Here is an 18,236-nt window from a genome sequence, read left to right on the forward strand (position 1 = left end):
TTAACTTAAAGAAAATGGAATGTATTAGAAGGAGTCTAAGAAAGCTGGAGAATCAGGGATCAGGAAGGAGGAACAGTGGAACAGCCTCCCATCAGAACAATGTGACCAGCCACCAGTGCTGGGGTGAGTGGCCTCCACCCACTTCTTCCTCTCCTGTGTCTCTCCCTCCTGATCCAGTCTTTGCAGAGAGCATCTGACCAGTCAAACTTCACTCATGGGTCTGACCCTGGATGTGCAGTGATGGTGAGAGGAGTCCACTGATTTTGTTTTTCTTAACCCAAAACCTTTTTTTCCCCCATTTATGTAAGTATTTAGAACACATAAAACAGGCGACACTTATTCTTTTTTCTCATCCTCTGGTATGGGATCTGCCAGTAGTCTTCCCCTGGGGCACCGTTGCTTTCCAAGCCCGTTACTGCCACTGGTTCCTCCCTCTGCCCTACAGCTGATCCATGCCCACTTGCCTTATGCTCAGGAGAAGACGTGCCTCTTCACCATTCTATTGGCCTCCTGTCGTTTCTTTGAAGTCCTCTGTCTCCATTGAAATACTCTTGCCTTCTTTCTTTTCTTTGGTTTTATCAGCTGCTTGCTCTTCCTCAGGGACAACACTGCTTTGGCTGTGTTGAGCTTTCTCTGCTGCCTCTTTCTCCCTTCTTCTGCCTCTTGGGGGCCTGTTCCTCCACCTGTGCAATTTCAGCTGCAATTTTCTTCATAGCTGCTTCTACTTTCAAACTGCACAAACCTTGAAGTTGATTGTTAAATTAACCTGCGCTTCCCAGGAATGTCTTCTTTTCTTTGTGTTGCTCATCTCTTTGAAGTTCAGCTTGTAGTTTTCGCTGATGGACCATTAAGGATTGGACCTTGTTTGAGAACCTGCATCCTAGCTGTTGTGGCAACTGACCAAATGTCTGGCCACACATTCTCGGTATGTACTTGACTGATAAAGTGGTGGTTTCTCTGGAAACAGTAGCTGGATGCTTCATTGAAAAGCCATCATCAAAAGATAACATAGGAGAAAATCTAGGTGACCTTGGGTATGGCAAAAACTTTTGAGATACAATGTCAAAGGCAAAATCCATGAAAGAAATAATTTCTTCATGAGAAAACATGCCAGACTAGCAGAAAATATTTGCAAAAGACATATCTGATAAAGGACTGTTTGTTATCCAAAATATACAAAGAACTCTTAAAACTCAGTTATAAGAAACAAACAATCTGATTTAAAAATGGGCAAAAGACCTGAACAGACACCTCATCAAAGAAGATATATGGAGAGCAAATAAGCATATGAAAAGATGCTCAACATCGTATGTCAATAGGGAATTGCAGATTAAAACGAGATACCACTACACACCTATTAGAATGGTCAAACCCAAAACATTGACAACACCAAATGCTGGCAAGAATGTGGAGCTGCAGGAATTCTCACTCATTGCTGGTGGGAGTACAAATTGGTGCAGCCACTTTGGAAGACAGTTTGTCAGCTTCTTACAACATCAAACATACATTTACTATGTGATCCAGCAGTTGTGCTCCTTGATATTTACCCAAATGAGCTGAAAATTTACATCCATACAAAAACCTGTACACAGATGTTTATAACAGCCTTATTCATAATTGCCAAATTTTGGAAGCCACCAAAATGTCCTTCTGTAGGTAGATGGGTAAATAAACTGTGGTACAGCCAATGAAATGTTATTCAGCAGTACAAAGAAAGGAGCTATCAAGTCAAAAAAGACATGGAAGAAACTTTCATTATACACTTGTCAAAATTTATTGAATATGCAACGCCAAGAGTGACCCTAATATAAACTGTGGACTTCGGGTGATAATGATGTGTTAGTGTGATTTATTGATTGTAACAAATGTACCACCCTGGTGCAGAATGTTGATATTGGGGGAGGCTGCGCATGTGGAAGGACAGGGGGTGTAAGAGAACGCTCTGTACCTTCTGCTTAATTTTGCTGTGAGCCTAAAACTGCTCTTTAAAAAGCCTATTAAATAAATAAATAAGCCACCACCATAAACATCTGGATCTCCAGCAGGCTGAGTGTTCAGGTAAGGTTCTTCTTTCTCCACATGAAACCGTCTCTGTCGAATTTCTTCCTCTAAAGCAGCTTCTGCATGACTTTTTTGTACTTACGGAAGCAAGGTATGTGGGGGATTATGATAGGCCTTCATAGACTCACTATACTCTACTCTTTCTGGTTCATAGTCATTTAGATATTCTTGTTTCTCTTTATCGGTGCGATCTCGCCACGTGCCACCAATAATCTTCCCATTCTCCCACAACTGCAGGTCGGGCTAGGAAGCCCCTACCCAGGCCCAGACCTTTCTGCTGTGCCTCACATAGGATCATCACAGCCTATCTTTGGGGATTTTAGAACCATAACACCAGAGGACACCACAACCCCGGCTGGAGGTGTCCAGGTTCCCTCCCAGCCTTATTTTCTGTGTTCTTGATGCTCTGGAATCAGGGACCTAGCTGACTGGGGACAGAATGCCCCTCCTAGGGCTGGCCAATTCTTGGAGGTAGCAAATAATTCACCTCACTGGGGAGTGTGCCTTCCATATGCAAACCAACCAGTCCAAAGCCCATACTCTGAACCTTCTCCCACAGTTCTTACACTCCAGAAGGCAATATTCCTCCATCCTAATCGACCCAGGACCTGGACCAGGACCAGGTACTAGACAACTAGAAACAGCCCCTGTGGCCCACCAGAATGATTCAAGCTGGACAGCCCTATGGTTAGCTCAGTTGGTTAGAGCACAGCCTTATAACACCAAGGTCATGGTTTGGATACCCATACTGGCCAGCTGCCAGAAACTTTTTTAAAAACCTCTGCAAACTAGCCAACCCTATCTGCTTATCCTGACTTGCCCGGCCTTTCCTGTGGAAACCTCAATAAAGGCTCCTGCGCCCGCTTTCCCCTCTCTCCCTCGTGTGGCCTCGTGTGGCCCCGTATGGCGTGGTGTGCCCCTTCTCTTGGGAACTGTGAAGCTTCACCATACCTGGATAAAAACAAAATCTCAGATATGTTTTAAAACAGTCCTCATAACACCAAGGTCAAGGGTTCAGATCCCTGTACTTTTTGGTTGAGCAAGTACGATAAGTTTCTGCTCCTTGCAGCCAAAAATCCCTCCTACTAACAAGGAGCTTTGCTCTCACATGGATGCATCTCAAACTATAAGAATGCTTTTTTTCCAGCCTATGGCCAGTGGTTGTCTGTCCAGGCACCTCCTGCCTCCTGCCTTCTCCCTCCTTGTCCTTGCAGGAAAGGCTGTCTCCCTCTGGCCTCAGGAAACCAGGCCAGTGCACCTCCAGCCCTGATGCTCCTGCTCTTCTCCCCCAGCTGCCCTCACCTCATCTTCCTTGACCTCAGGGTGGGGTTTTCCCCTGCAGAGCAGGGGTGGAGGTGGGCATCCTCCGAGCAGGGAAGCCCCATGTTTCTCCTCTCCACCTTTCTTGCTGGACAGCCCCATGACCCCATGGCAGAAGCTGGCTCCATAACTTCTGGTTGCCTCCCTCCAGTCTTCCTGCCTTACCTTTTAGCCTAAATTCCAGCCCCTTCCTATTCGGAACTGTCATCGTGTTTAATCCTGCCTGGGGGAGACCCCGCCACCTCCCTAAATGGAAGGTATTCCATGACACGGTGAAGTGCAATTTAAATAGCTGTAAGGAAGTGTGACAGAAAGTCTGTCAAAGAGTGGGGCTGGACTTGCCAAAACTTGGTGTAATGTGGGGATGCTGTCAACATGCTGCCTAAGGAAACCTGAGCTGGGGCAAATCTGGATGTTCAAGGTAAGAGGCAGGAAATGGTGTGGGGGAGGGGGACAAAGCTCAGGACCCCAGGGGGTGGCCTGAGAAAGAAGGGCTCCCAGTGGGTGGGGGCCAGGGTCTTCCTTGTCATTGTGCTGCCAGACAAAGGCAGATGGACCATCAGGATATCCCAACTGCATTGGGATGGGGCAGGTCGGGCCCAACTCATGCTGATGAGGGTGTGGGTAGGGTAGGGGGAGTGGAGGGTGGGGATTGGGATGGAGGGTGGCTAAGGAGGTGGGGAGAGGACAGGATTTTCTCTAACAAGCCTCCCAGCCTGAGTCCACAGGCATCTGAACCCCAAGAGAAAGTTTCTCCCTCCAGAGATGAGAAGTTGGGGTTCCTGCAGAGAGGGCTGAAGACTGACAGCTGGAGGGCCCAGAACTGGCCAATGAGAATATCAAAACAGGATGATCTAAGCCCAAAGACAGCCAACTGAACAAATACTGGAAATGGCCCAGCCAGATTCAATAGACCTTTCCAGGCCCCCTCTCAGTGCCCACTCTCCCACATTCCCTTGTTTACTCTGGACTCCCAACCTCTAGCCCCTCTCTGTCTGGCCCAGGGCAGGTGGCCGCTTTCTTTCCTTGGCCCCTCATTTTCCACGCCTTTTGCTGCAGAAGTCTGCACTCCATCATCCCTCCGGATTAGCCCAGGACCTGCCAAATTGTGCCAGCTTCACCCAAGCCATCCTCCAGCTGGAACATGGCCTTTCCCGTCTCAGCAAGCTGAGGCACCCGAGGCCTTAATCATGAGCCACCTCAAAGCCTTTCTGGAAGCAGGTGAGAGATAAAGTGTAAACAAGTGAAACAGGTAAGTCATCCGGCCCTCCCTGCCCCATAACAGGAATATCCATCCTGCCTCTGTCTCACCCACCGGTCTGTCAAATAGCCAGCCTGGCTTCTCTCCTGATGCAGACACTGTCCTAGGGCCTGGCCCCTCAAGGCTCCTCTGGCCACCACCATCACCTCCATCATCTTCCTCTTCGGCACACCCCCCAATACCAACTGAGCAGTAACTCACCTGGGCAAAACACAGATTAGTCCATTCAATCCTCAAGACAACCTCATGAGGTAGATACTATGGTGTCCATTTTACAGGTGACAAAAGCAAGGCCTAGAGAGGTTAAGTAACTTGTACAAGGTCGCACAGGCCGGTGATGGGCCATATTAGTCCGTTTATGTTGCTTATAACAAACTACATGGAACTGGGTGATTTGTAAAGAAAATGAAATTTATTTGCTTACAGTTTCTGAAGCTGGGAAGTCCAAAGCCCATCTGGTGGTGGGGACAGTGACCCAGCGGTCTCACATTCAAGATAGTGGAAGCAGAGAGAGCAAGAGAGAGACAGACTCTCATCTTCTTTTAAAGCCCTCAGAACCACTCCCCTGAGCACCATTATTAATCCATTCATTACTGCCAGGTCCTACAATCTAATCACATCTTCAAGACTCCACCTTTCAATTACCATAATAGGACCTCCCACCCTCTTAACAATTGCAGTGGGGGCTAAGTTTCTAATACATAAAACTTGGGAGACACAATTCAAGCTTCAGGGAGTTTTGGGGGGACATAATTCAATCCACTACACAGGCCCAAGGATCAAATTCCAGCAGTCTGACTCCAGAGTCAATACTTTTAAGCACTACATATACTCCCTCCCTCTCTCCTTTTTCCCTTCTAGAACTCCCAACTGTATACACACACACACACATACTCATATTCACACACACATGTGCACACTGCATTATCAGAATCCCTTCCAAGCGCAGTTGCCCTGTAGCTGTGCCTTCTGGCCTCCTCCAAGCACATGTATGTCTCATTTGCACTGCAAAGCCCAGCCCCTGCCAGCCACCACTCTCCTGGTTCTCCAAGATCGCTGGGAAGGGGCAGGATAATCCAGGTGACTTCTTTGTGAGACTCTTGCCGTGGATATCAGTTTTTGGAAGGTTCACAAGGGGACTAGAGAAAAGGCTGGGGGATGGAGAGTTGCAAAGATGACACTGACCCTCACTTCTTTCCATTTAACTGTGTCCAGAGCCTCAGCCTCATGTTTAGAGAGGGGAGCAAGGGGGTGGAGGGTGCAGTGGAGGTGGGGGAACATCTCCCAGATCTAATGGCTGGAGGGGCAGCATGCTGCAGGCTCTGGAGCCAGACGGGCCTGAATCTGAATCCCACAGCTTTGTAGCCTTGGGCAAGTTAATTGACCTTTCTGAGCTTCAGTGACTTAATCTGGAAAATGAGATAATAAACAGCAGCTAATTCTAAATGTTGACAGCAGTCAATTCCATTTTGCAACCATTATAATAATGACTGATTCAAGAATCATCAATGGATGCTGACACTATTGGGCAAGAGTTTACTGGGGTGAGGGGTGGGACAGTCTCAAAGTATTTCCCCACAGAGTACTGATTAATTTCAAAGTAACCTTTACTATGGATAGATCTGTCAGGAACCAAGTTAACCAAGTGATCAAAGTTACCACCAATAATAGGACACACCGACATCCTGCACTTCCTGATTAACACGCTGAGGGGGACGAGCATCCCTCATGCACTGTCCATGTCAAAAATGCATGAACTGAATCTAATCCCTTTTCTCTAGTCCCCTCGTGAAACCAAACTCTTCAGAATGTCAGTATCACGGAAGGCAAAAAAGATCGAGAAGAACTTTGCCAGATTAAAGAAAAGTGACATGACAACCAACGACAACACAGAATCCAGGATCAGATCCTGAGTCAGGAAAAAAAAAAATGCTATAAAAGAAAGTATTGGGACAAAGAGCAAAATTTGAATATGGACTATGTATTAGATAATAGTGTCATCAATGACATATCCTTAATTTGGTCATTGTCCTAAGGATTTATAAGAGAATGTCCTAGTTCTTAAGAGATATGTGCTGAAGTATTTAGAAATGAGGAGTTATGGTGTCTGAAACTTATCTTCAGATGGCTCACACAAAAAAATACTAAAATAATTATATCTGTGTGTGTACGTGTGTGTGTGTGTGTGTGTGTGTGTGTGTGTGTGTGTGTGTGTGTAGAGAAAGAGAGAGAATAAAGCAAACGTAATAAAACGTTAGTAATCAGTGAAAAGGTATTTAGGAGTTTATTATACTATTCTTTTAACTTTTCTGTAGTTTAATTTTTTTCAAAATAGAAAGGCTGTTAAAAGGGAGTTACTGAATTAACACAAGTGGTGTGTCCAGCCTGGCACTTATTAGAACATACTAGATGCCAGTTCCTACCCTTGCAGGACAGTGGGTCCCAAGGGCAGCACCACCCCAGGCTGCCCAGTGAGACAGGAGTCAAGGTCCTCACCCACCATCTGCCTCCACTGAGGTCCCCAAGCTTCAGCTCTGCTATATCCACTCTCAGAATCTTCTGGGCCAGACCTGAGAGGTGGGGAACAGGAAGTGATGGTAGCAGGTAAGGAGAAAACAGTCCTTCCTCTTTCCTCACTCCCAAGAATTGTATCTTTTGAGAGTCTGGACAGATTTGTCCACATGTATCAAGTGGTCTGTGCTGAGGGATTTTGCAGACAGAAAAGGCACTGATTGAGAAGCAGGAATGCTCCCCTGGCTCACGCCCCTGCCTCTTGGCTATGGCTGGGCCTCCGAGCACCAGCAGTATGTTCCACCACCCTGCTGAGCCACCGAGGCATCACTCACCCTGGGAAAGCCAGCCCGAGTGTCAACACTCTGGCAGAGAGAAGTGCTAAAATGCATATTTGAAGATGTCTGAACAGACTTGTTTGAGAGACAAGTAGAGCTGTGAAGTAATCCTGGTGTCTCCTCACGTCTGTTTTGAAGGCAAGGTTTGCCTGCAGGCCTCTGACCTCTAATGTCCTTCTATTATCGTTAGCATTTGACAAAACTTTGCTTAAGACTTGGGGATGACAGAAGTCAACACAGAGGGGAGCTTATAATTGCTTCTAGAAGGGCTACTCTTCAGACCCTCCATGGGACATAAGCCAGCTCAGCTTGGGATCCGTCAGGCCTGATGCCTGGGCCTGGAGTGCTGTACCTGGTGCCGACCATTTTCTCCATAAACTGAATTCTTCTGGCCCCAGTGGCCCCTGAGAGCCAAGGCCTGCAGCCTCCGTGTGCAGCGCCAACCCATGGGGGGAAGAGTTATAGGCTCTTGCTCAGAGCCCTTCTCTGAGACTCTTCTCCCAGAGTGGGAGTGCGCCTCCAGGGGCCGAGCCCAGGCAGAATGTCACAGCAGGAAACTAAAGTTCCAGGGAGAACAAGAACATAAAGGAGGCCAAAGGGCTGTTAGCAGAATGCTTCAGATATGCGAAGACGGGCCTCCGAGTGAGAGCTAACCAGGACCACAGAAGAGGACCTGGAGGCACTCCTGCCACCTGTCTCACCCAGCTTCCCTGTGAGTTTGTCTGCCACACCCCAAGCCCCTGAAAGGGGTGTCACACTGCAGAGCAAGCACAGTGGGACAGCTCCCTTCCAACCAGCTCTGTTCTTTAAGAAAGCCCACCCCACCCCAATGTGTACATATAGGGACTGCCAATAACAGTATCCTTGCACCCCTGGCTATAGTGATCAGCCCAGAGAAGGGCACTTGACTCACACCAGGGTGATCAGCTCCTTAACTGGAATTGCACATACAGGTAATAGGAGACAGAAGGCCCTTCTTTACCCTGGAGTCTCAGTTGGAGTGATATAAGCCTAGAGCTGTCAGTCTTCCCCATTTCCCACAGGAAGGTTCAACATGAGGGAATGAAACCAACACGGAGAGAGGAGCAGAAACCCAGTGATATGTTGGTGTTTCTGGATCCAGTTGTTCTTGAAGCCCTGAAGCCCTCTCCATTCTGTTCATATGAGTTACATGCACCAAGCCATTTCTGCTTTTCTCCATATGCTAGTTTGACTTGGAGTTCCGTCTCTTCTTTTAAATAATGGGTCCAGATCAATGTTCTGTGGGATCCTCTTTCTCCCCCAGTCACAGTCAGTGTGAGCAGGAGTGGACACTGACCCAAACGAAACCAAGATGTAGGCTGCACTGAGCCAAGCAGAATCTCTCTCTCTCTCTCTCTCCCCCCACTCCCTCCCTCCCTCCTTCATATTTAAAGTAAGAGGTAGAGGTGCTGGCCAGTTAGGCCACTTGGTTAAAGCATGGTGCTGATAACACCAAGGTTAAGGGTTCAGATCCCTGTACCGGCCAGCCACCATATAAAAAAATAAATAAAAATGAAAACATTTTCTTCCTTTAAAAAATAAATAAGTAAACTAAGAGATACAGATTGTAGTCTGACAGCTGGAAGCAAAGGTTGTGTAGATCCCGGACTAGGAAAACAATTTGTTTGGGGGTTCATTGATGGGAAAAAAAGAACGCTTATCTGCTGAGATAAATAGGAGTGAGAAAAGAACCACATGGGCAAATTGAGAGAAAGAGAAAGAGAGAGGGAGACACAACACATAATTTTCCCAATTCCTGAGCTCCAGTGTGCTCCCTGTCCTTCCTTTCTGTGACATTCTCTAAACCCTACAATATAACCTGTCTTAGGCTTCTTTGGGTACAACTAACAGAAACCCACTCAGGCTAACTTAGGCAAAAAGGGTAGTCATTATAAGGATGCAGGTGTTCCCTGGAGCCCTGGGACAGGTGGCACACCTGGGTCTGAGCACAACCTAAAAGCCAGGCAGCTCTTCTCTCCCTGGGCCCCATGGTCTCATGCTCTTATTAAGACAAAGTCCCCCATGTGCAAGAGGCTGAACATGGCTGCTCAAAACCCCAGAGTGTGCAAGTTCAAGTGGCCACAGAGATGTCCCAATTACTATCCAGCCTTTGCCCAAATGTCCAGGAGAAAGGCTCTGGCAGGCTCAGTCATCCACGTCTGGTGGAGTGGGGGTCACATTGAATCCCATCTGCTGTAGCCCATCTCCAGGGAAGGGTCAAAGTGGAGTCCTCTACAGCCATGTTATATAAAGCTACTTTAGGGGGTTTCCATTTGCTGCCATTGAACAGAGCTGATGAAAGCAATTGCCAGTAGCTCTAGGGTGCCTGTTTGCCCCTCATCTCTCCCTGTTGAAGTGTGTGGCTCAAGGGTATGTCCAGCTGGGTTGAAGGGCTAGTTCATCCTAGGTAAGTGCTGAGAACATTCTTCCACAATGGATATCATGTGAACTAGAATTCATGGTGATGGTAGCTGACTGTCTCTCCCTTCCTCCACCATGCACCACCATCCCCGAGGGAGAACTGGCCAGTGACATATTATCTGGACTCATCATGCATTCTTTGGGGGTGGCAAAGAATCCTACAGAGCATTCCCAAGGCAGACTCCTACCTGGCATGTACATGACTGACTGTTGATCATAACTTGTCCTTTCAGGAAGGACAAACACCATTATTTCTCCATCTCTGGATAATCCTGAAACCATGCAGACTTGACACTGAATGGAGAATTCTGGAAGTTGGACATGATTCTACAGATTTCACTAAGGGAGGTAGGCAGGGTACAGAGGGTGAGGCAGGTCAGGATGAGTCTTGGGCACCTCCCCGACTTCTACACTTAGGACTCTAAAGACATCAATTCTGCCTGGAGGCCAGAGTTTTCTTTCCTGAGCATCAGGTTTGCTTGGTGGAGCTCCTGTGGCATTGCCTTAACTTCTTCTCCCATGACTTGGCAACAGGTAGCCCTAGATCCAGGTTGGGGATGGGGGCTACCCCACAGAGCACAGGCAGATTGAAGGCCCAAAGTGAGAAAGACAGCAGGACGTTTCCCATTCAGAGTTGCTATTCTAAAATGAAAACACTTGGGGCCGGCCCGTGGCTCACTCGGGAGAGTGCGGTGCTGATAACACCAAGGCCCTGGGTTCGGATCCCATATACGGATGGCCGGTTCGCTCACTGGCTGAGCGTGGTGCTGACAACACCAAGTCAAGGGTTAAGATCCCCTTACCGGTCATCTTTAAAAAAATAAATAAATAAATAAAATAAAATGAAAACACAACTGGCTTGTGTTAATGCTGAAGCACACAGATACTTCCTAACACCACTGAAAGGGATTGTTCAGAATGTAAAATAAATACAAAGAAATGCCAACAATTAGCATGTCTAAGGACCTCCCTCCCTCACACGTCCAGCACAGCCATGTTCCCAATCACTTTCTAATCTAATTCAAATTTTCTCCTTCCACTTGAGTGGGATACACTTTCCTAAATCACCCTGAGCGTATCTTGGCTTGTCCAAAGCCCAACCTCCTGTTTGCCTCTAGGCCCCGGTGGGCAGCTTCCATTTAGCATTTAGGCTTCATGCCGGCAGGAGGCTTCTGTTGGCTGAGGAAGTGTTCTGACAACATGCCTCTTGTCAGTAATAAAAGCATCACAGCAGCAGACTTGGAGGCATAGGGAGAAATGCACAGGGTGGAGGGAGACGTCACACTACAAACATATTATTAACTACTAAAACAATGACAACAGTTACCAGGAAGGAAACTCTACGGACTTGGGGAAAGAAAAAAGGGAGGGTTACAGGTAAGGCAAGGACTGGCCGATTAGCTCAGCTGGTGAGAGCATGCTGTCACAAGGGTTCGGATCCTAGTACTGGCCAGCCGCCTAAAAAATAAATAAATAAAGGTAAGGCAGGACCTCAGGTGAGCAAGTATGACATCATCAGTGGTGAGTGAACCATGTTGATCGCATGTGCTCCAGTGTGATGTGATGAGAAGGGCTCTTCACCTCTGTGGTCTTCCTTCCCCCAGCCCATAACTCTGGCCTAGCCATGAGAAAACAACCAGATAAACCCAGACTCAGCGACATTCGAATCTCTCAGAGAAGCCCTTGTTAAGCTGCAGATTCCGCCTCCGCAGGTCTGAGTGGGGCCTGCAAGTCTGCGCTTCTACCTGGCCCCCAGGTGCTGCTGATGCTGGTGATCCAGGACCACACCCTGGGTTGCAAGAAGCTGGAGGAGTGGATGTCACCACTCACCTGGGAGGAAGGAAAGAGACACTGAAAAGGAAGGCTGAATCCCTGAAGTTGCCCACTCTCAACCTTGCCAGGGCTGGAGGAGGAGGGTGGGCTCCCCGAGGCGGTCCGGCGAGCAGAACAGAGTGAGGGGCACCAGCCTCACCAGGAGGGTCCGGTTCTGATCATGTCCCTGCAAACTGTCGCACAGGGCAAGCACCCCACCCTGTCCCCAGCCTCATGGCGCCATCTGTAAAACGGGCTTCTCAACTCCTGGTGGTTGCTCTTGGGACTGAATGGGGTGACCACAGGCGAGGGCTCTGCGCACGGTGCAGCTCCTTGTCGAAGCGAATGAGGCACCTGCCAGAATGGTTTCAAGTGATTCACAAAGATGGTATTTCTCTGTTTTTTATCAACACGGCTGTGCCCTCATAAAGTCATTTTGCACATTCAATCATTCAGTCAACAGAGAGATATTGAAATCACACCATGGGCTTCCAAAGAATTTGCCGTCTGAAGTCTTCCTTCTCATGGAAGCCAAATTTATAGAAGGTTAGAGCTGAAGCAAAGCAAGAGGCCAGTTGAAACTTACCTCCACCTTGCAAGGCAGAAGTCCCCATTTGTCCTTCTAAATCCTCTATTCTCCCCACACTCTGACAGCCCTCTTTGACTGGGGTCCACAGAAGACAGAAAACTCCCACCTCCCTTGGCTGCCTCTTTTCTTCATGGATCCCCCTGCGGGGAAGCTGTGGGGCTCCAGCTTCTCCCCTCCTCCCACACGAGAGCCTCTCTCTCTAGCTGCTGAGCTCCAGCCCAAGCCTCAGCCACACCCTGACACTTGTCCTCCGAGGGGCAGGAGCTAAGGAATCCTAGCTCACCCGCAAGCTTGACTTGTACAAACACATTTACAGGCATAGTCACAGGAGTTTAAAAATCAAGTCAAGGTGGTATCTTCACAGCAGATGTGAGGAAAAGAAAAGGAAGGCTATGCTGTTGGCCTGTGATGGGTCACAGACTCTTTAGGAATCTGATACGAACTATGCCACCACCCACCAGAAAAGCACACTTAAGCACATATTCACACAACTCTGCTCACCCTTGTGGGGTATTCTGGACATTAGGTTAAGAAGGCCAGGTCTGGAGGCTCCTGTAACCTTACATAAGGAGAAAACAGCCAGACAACAGGGTCAGGTGATGGACATGGCTAAGGTCCCCAGTTTTCAGTCAACAACACTGTCCCTGTGCCCTCAAGTCCCCGACTCTATCAGTGGCCACATCTTCCATCCACCTGGCACGCACTCTTTATATCATCCTCCATCCACCTGGGTGCAGGCTGAGTGGGCCCAGGTCTCCAGGTCCAGGTGCAGGTTCCCTCAGCCTGGGCAGCCCTGGGGCCCTCAGGAATCTCAGCGCATTGTGGCCAAGGCTCAGCATCCTGATTCCTTTCTCACTTCCAGGACTCCTCAAGTGCCCTCCAGTGTGACTCTGAGTTTTCATCTTCTTGGGCTCAGGCCAGGCCAAAAAAATAAAGCACCTTTTCTCTCAGCACAGAAGTCCACAGACCTTCACTCAGAGCTGGGAGGAAGCAGAAGGAAAGAAACAAGATCCCAAGGCATAAACATGGTCCATTTTACCTAGGACCTCTCCCTGGCTCCAGATCCTGGCCACAAGCAGGTGGCCTTGGGTCTTGAATTGTCCTCTCCCAGCTCCTTGTCCCTGTCTCAAGGCCCTGTCTTCTTGAGTGAGTGCTTTATTGCTTTTTTCTTGTGCTTCCTCTTGCTCCTCCTTCTGCCTCCTCAGAAGAGAGAAGAAACTGTTAATTTTCCACCAATAGTCCCTCCCCACTTCTTTCTTTTGTATGCCTGAGTTTTAGCTGGGCCCATGATCATATGGCTAAAGGGTATACTTCACAGGTCCCTTGCAGGTTATGTGAGGTTATACAACTAAATTCTGATTGATGGCTAGGAAGAGGTCCGATGTATGCCACGTGAATGTTGTGACCTTAAAAGGAATGGGTGTGTGCTCCCCCTGCCCTTTCCTACTTCCCACTGACTGGGAGGCAGGCATGATGGCAGGTGCTAGAGCAGCCACTTTGAGACCACTGATAGGAGTTACCATGGGCCTTGAACAGTGATTGACTATGACTTGACTGACTGTAGTAGGTGCTCAATGAATATTTTTGGAAGGATTTAACTCATGTAATCCTCACAACAATCTTGTGAGGTAGGTACTATTTCATACAAACTTTATAGATGAGGAACCAGAGAGAGAGAGAGAGGTTGAGTAGTTTCTGTAAGGTCACCAAGAGCAGGATTTGAATCCAGACAACCTGGTTCCAGAATCTGTGCTCTTAATTATGACAGCATGTTGAACAGAGATCTATACACTGTACTGTTATGTGAGGGAGAATAGATGCCTATCCCAGTTAGCCTCTGTAGTTGGGGGCCTCTTTGTTTCAGCAGCTTAGATATACCTTAACATATCCTCTGTGCTACCTCAGAGGTAATTATAGGTCTTCGCCTATCCAAACCCTGAGTGTGAGCCCCTCTAAGGTGGTTGTCAAGCAGGCAGACTCCTGGGAGTCTTCTGAGAGGGCTCTCTAGGGGCTGAAGTTTCCTAATTGGGTCCATTCATTTTCACTCCAGGCTGTATATTACTAAAAATCAGAACAGTCCCCATCCTGGTTGGGTCACAGCTACTGAAGCACCCATGCATACTCAGAAACCCTTTCTTTCCTCCAACTTATCAATACAAAGACATGATTATACACACACACTGCACTCCTATGAGAAAACAGCCCTCCAATCCTCCCCAAAGGGTAGTGTTTTGTCTGAGTTATTTAAATTAACTAACATTTCAATATTTTGTGTGACATGCCAAAGTCCCATAGCTAGGATGTTATAGACTTAAACCCAGGATCTCTGATTCCAAATGATGGGCTTGATTCCAAGGTACCACCATGGAATATCAGCATGGAAAGATATCCAAGATATGTTAAGAAAAAAGAGTAAATTTCAGAAAAGGATGCATGTTCTGTTCTTGTTTCTACACACATACGCACACATCTATAAAAGTACGGTTGTAAAAATGCAACCTGCTCTGTGGACATAGTGGCTACTCATAACCACTATGGAAATGGATGGGTTTTAGTATAACCCCCATTTTACAGATGAAGAAACTGTGGCTTAGTGAGGCTAAGGAGCAGCTAGAATGAGTGGGACGTGTGCAATGCTGTCCTGCCCCCCACCCCCATCCCCAGAGCCCTGCTCTTTCTGTTAGACCTGCTTCCTGTTGTTCTAGGTCAATGTCATTCTAAGTTATTGTCCACATAGTCTGCCCAGCTCACTACTCCCTACCCCAACCTTGGCCTCTGCGCCAAGTCAGGAGGGCCTTGCTGACTGCTTATAATCATTAACACTAGACATTCCAGGGCAGTGGGTCTCACCCCTGGGGACAAAGGAATCCCTATTGCCTAAAGATCATGATAAATATGTACCAGAGCTCAGCCTGAGTATTTTTAACAGATTCCCTAGAACTTGATGCATACTTTCATAATGTCTAAAAGTGACACTAGGTAAACCTAATTCCTTTATGGGGAGGGTGACTGGCATGGGTATTTTCCCCTTTGTCTTCCCACAGAGATCAGTTACATTTGTTTGGTGGAGAAGTGGGCTGGGAAGAAAAGGTGGAAGCACTGTGCAGACACTGGGGAGCTGCAAATGAGAAGGAGGGGGTTGCCCCTCCTGGCTCTCATCTCGGGACCACACCCCTCTGTCTCCAGAGCTCACTGCCCAGGCGGTGGTTTTCTGGGACTTATCAACATCCTACATCTGGCACTGAAGTTCTTGAATAAAAACCCATATTTGTACCAAAAAGTGCCTTTTGCAAAGCACCTTGTGGGGACATTAGCTCATCCAGCCCTCGATGCACTCCTCTGAGGCAGAGATTATGGTCCCCAAATCACAGATGAGGAAACTGAGGCTCAGAGAGATGAAGTGACTTGCCAATTCCACAGCTAGGAAGTTATAGATTTAAACCCAGCACCTCCAATTCCAAAAGACAGGCTTGATTTCCTCAACTATAAGTCATGTTGTGGGGAAGAAGTGATAGGAAGGGAAGAGGTTCCGCAGTTCTCACAGATTAGTGTTCATGAGTCTGGGAAACTGGCAAAGAAAGAGCGAGCTGCTTCATCAAAGGGGAGACACTCAGGCCCCACTCCCAGCAATGCCACTTCAGTAGCTCTGGAGTGTGGCCCTAAAATGTGCATTTTCTCAAGTGCAGACTAGCATACAGCCAGGCCCATGAGCAGTTCACCTTCCTGCCTTCTCCTCCTAGATGTGGGGAGGAAAAGGGAGACATGTGATGTCCTGGCTCTAGTGCAATGACTCCAAGGACCCCAAGATGTCCACAATGGGGAGAAGAGGAAGTACCATGGCCCCCTATGGAAAACTACTGAAAATTCCAAGAAAGAAAGGATGGAAAAGAATGGAAGGAGGACAGAAGATTTCCTTCATCTCTTTCCCCACCTAAGACCTGGGGTTCAGAATTCTCATTTTCTCTGGCTACTTAGAGTAACTGCAAATTCCCAGTACTGTGGCTTAATCTCATCTGTGTCCAGGTGAGAGTCCTGTTTTCTGGACATGGTGGGAGGGGGCCTGGGTCAGAGCTCTGGGAGGCCTATACACAGTGACCTCCTGCAACGGGGTGGGAGCAGATCTCAGGAGTGGGTCTTTAGTGAGTGTAGCTGCACAGGCTCAGGGGTTCAGTGTCAACAGGTAATGGCAGCCTGGGCAGTGTGAGGGAACGTTTGGTGTATAAGGGAGTCGGCATGTGTCAGGTGTATGAGGGCTCTCATGGGGCAAAGAGGTTACTGCTGTGACCCCCACCCCTTGGGTTCTCTGCCAGGCTGTCACCTGGAATCTCAAGGGTCTCTGGCTCTTCCAGAAGTGCCAGGCAGTACTGTCACCACCTCTCACCACTTTTAATCTACTCTCTGAAAAATTTGGCCCAAGGCCTATGTACTGACCCTAGATTGGCGCTCACTCTTGCCCTGACCTTTCCATCTGTAGCATGCTAGCCGGGGACCACAGCCCACCCAAGTCGGACTTGATGAGCACACTGTAGGGGAAGAAAGTTCTTTCTTTTTATTATTTTACTTTTTAATTGACAGATAGAATTTTTTATATTTATGGTGTACAACATGATGTTTTGATGTATGTATACACTATGGTGTAGGGGAAGAAGTTTCTAACCTTACAGGCACCACATCAGCTGGGGGGCAGCTGGCCCAGCAGCAGGAGGGAAAGAGGTAAGATTGGTGCGGAACAAGCGGTAGGGGTGGAGTTTAACAGCACTGAGTGATCCCTTCCCTGTGCAAACTCATGAAGACCCTAGAAACCCCTTCTGCCGGTTTCGGGTAAGGACCTCATTCCTGAAGGCAGGGGGATGGCTAAAATGACCTCCTGAAGATCAGATCAGGAATTTCTCTGCCTTCTAGAGCCGCGGCCCGCAGCAGTTCCAAACTTTAGACAGCAGAGGGAGCTCTTGCCTAACCTTTCCTGCGCCGAGGCAGGTCGAGGACCGGAACGTTGCGAGCTTCCTGAGTTCTGATCTTTGCTCCCGGTGTCCCGCTGATAGCAGAGTGGGTCTGGGCTGGGGTGGCATTAGGGATGACTAGGGGCTCATAACGTCCCCTTCAGGCGCTCGACCAGAAGATGGTGTGGCCTCTTGAGGTGGCCCAAGGAGGACACTTTTTTCACACCCCACCAGCAGAGACATGGGTGGCTCCTTCCTCAGCCCCGCCCCCATACGAACCCCTAATAGCGCGTCCCCCTCATCTGCGGGATCCAAGGGGGAGTCCCCCCCCCCCCCGCCCCACCGTACTCACGCTGTTCGTTACCACAGCCCTCTCCTAGAGGTTCCGAGCTAGGAAGCGGGGGCAAAGCACGCTCACGTAAGGACTTGTGATTTGAAGGTGGGCCCGCGTCAGGGTGGGCACTGGGGTTCTGAATGGGGTAGTGGGAAGAGGGGTGGCTGAGGGCCCACGCCGCTGTTGAGAGTCTCCACAGTGCCGCTAGGTGGCGCTCGAAGCCCGCGTCACGGAGAAGCACGGGCTTTTGAAGAGCGGGGCTCAAGACCAGGCTGCTTTGGAGACCCGAGAGGGCTGGAGGAAGGAGCCGGGGTCCAAGGATCCTCCTCACCGAAACAAACGGACAACCGGGATACATGGGGGCCTATGGAGCAGCCATCGTTCCCCGAAAACCTGGAAGGGTCGAGGCGATAGGGGGCCGAAGGCTTGGCACGCGCCGTGAGGGACAGCGGGTGAATCCCGGCCTTGCCCGGGAGCTGGGGAGCATGGGGGAGCCTTGGTCTTTGTCGTTGACCCACCTGCCTCTCTGGGGTTATAGATTCCGTTCTGAGGCGGCTGGCAGAAGAATTCGGGGTCTTAGAGTTAGGATTCAACCCGGGAGTCAAACACCCTGAGCACGCGCATGTGT

General features: G+C 48.7%; 1 pseudogene; it reads right to left on the minus strand.

The window, feature by feature from the left end:
* Positions 1–311: 311 nt before the first annotated feature.
* On the minus strand, positions 312–17,966 carry LOC134381791 (SWI/SNF-related matrix-associated actin-dependent regulator of chromatin subfamily E member 1-like; annotated as a pseudogene).
* Between the last annotated feature and the right edge of the window lie 270 nt (positions 17,967–18,236).

The sequence above is a fragment of the Cynocephalus volans genome, chromosome 7 (genome assembly GCF_027409185.1).
Source record: "Cynocephalus volans isolate mCynVol1 chromosome 7, mCynVol1.pri, whole genome shotgun sequence".
Classification (NCBI taxonomy): domain Eukaryota; kingdom Metazoa; phylum Chordata; class Mammalia; order Dermoptera; family Cynocephalidae; genus Cynocephalus; species Cynocephalus volans.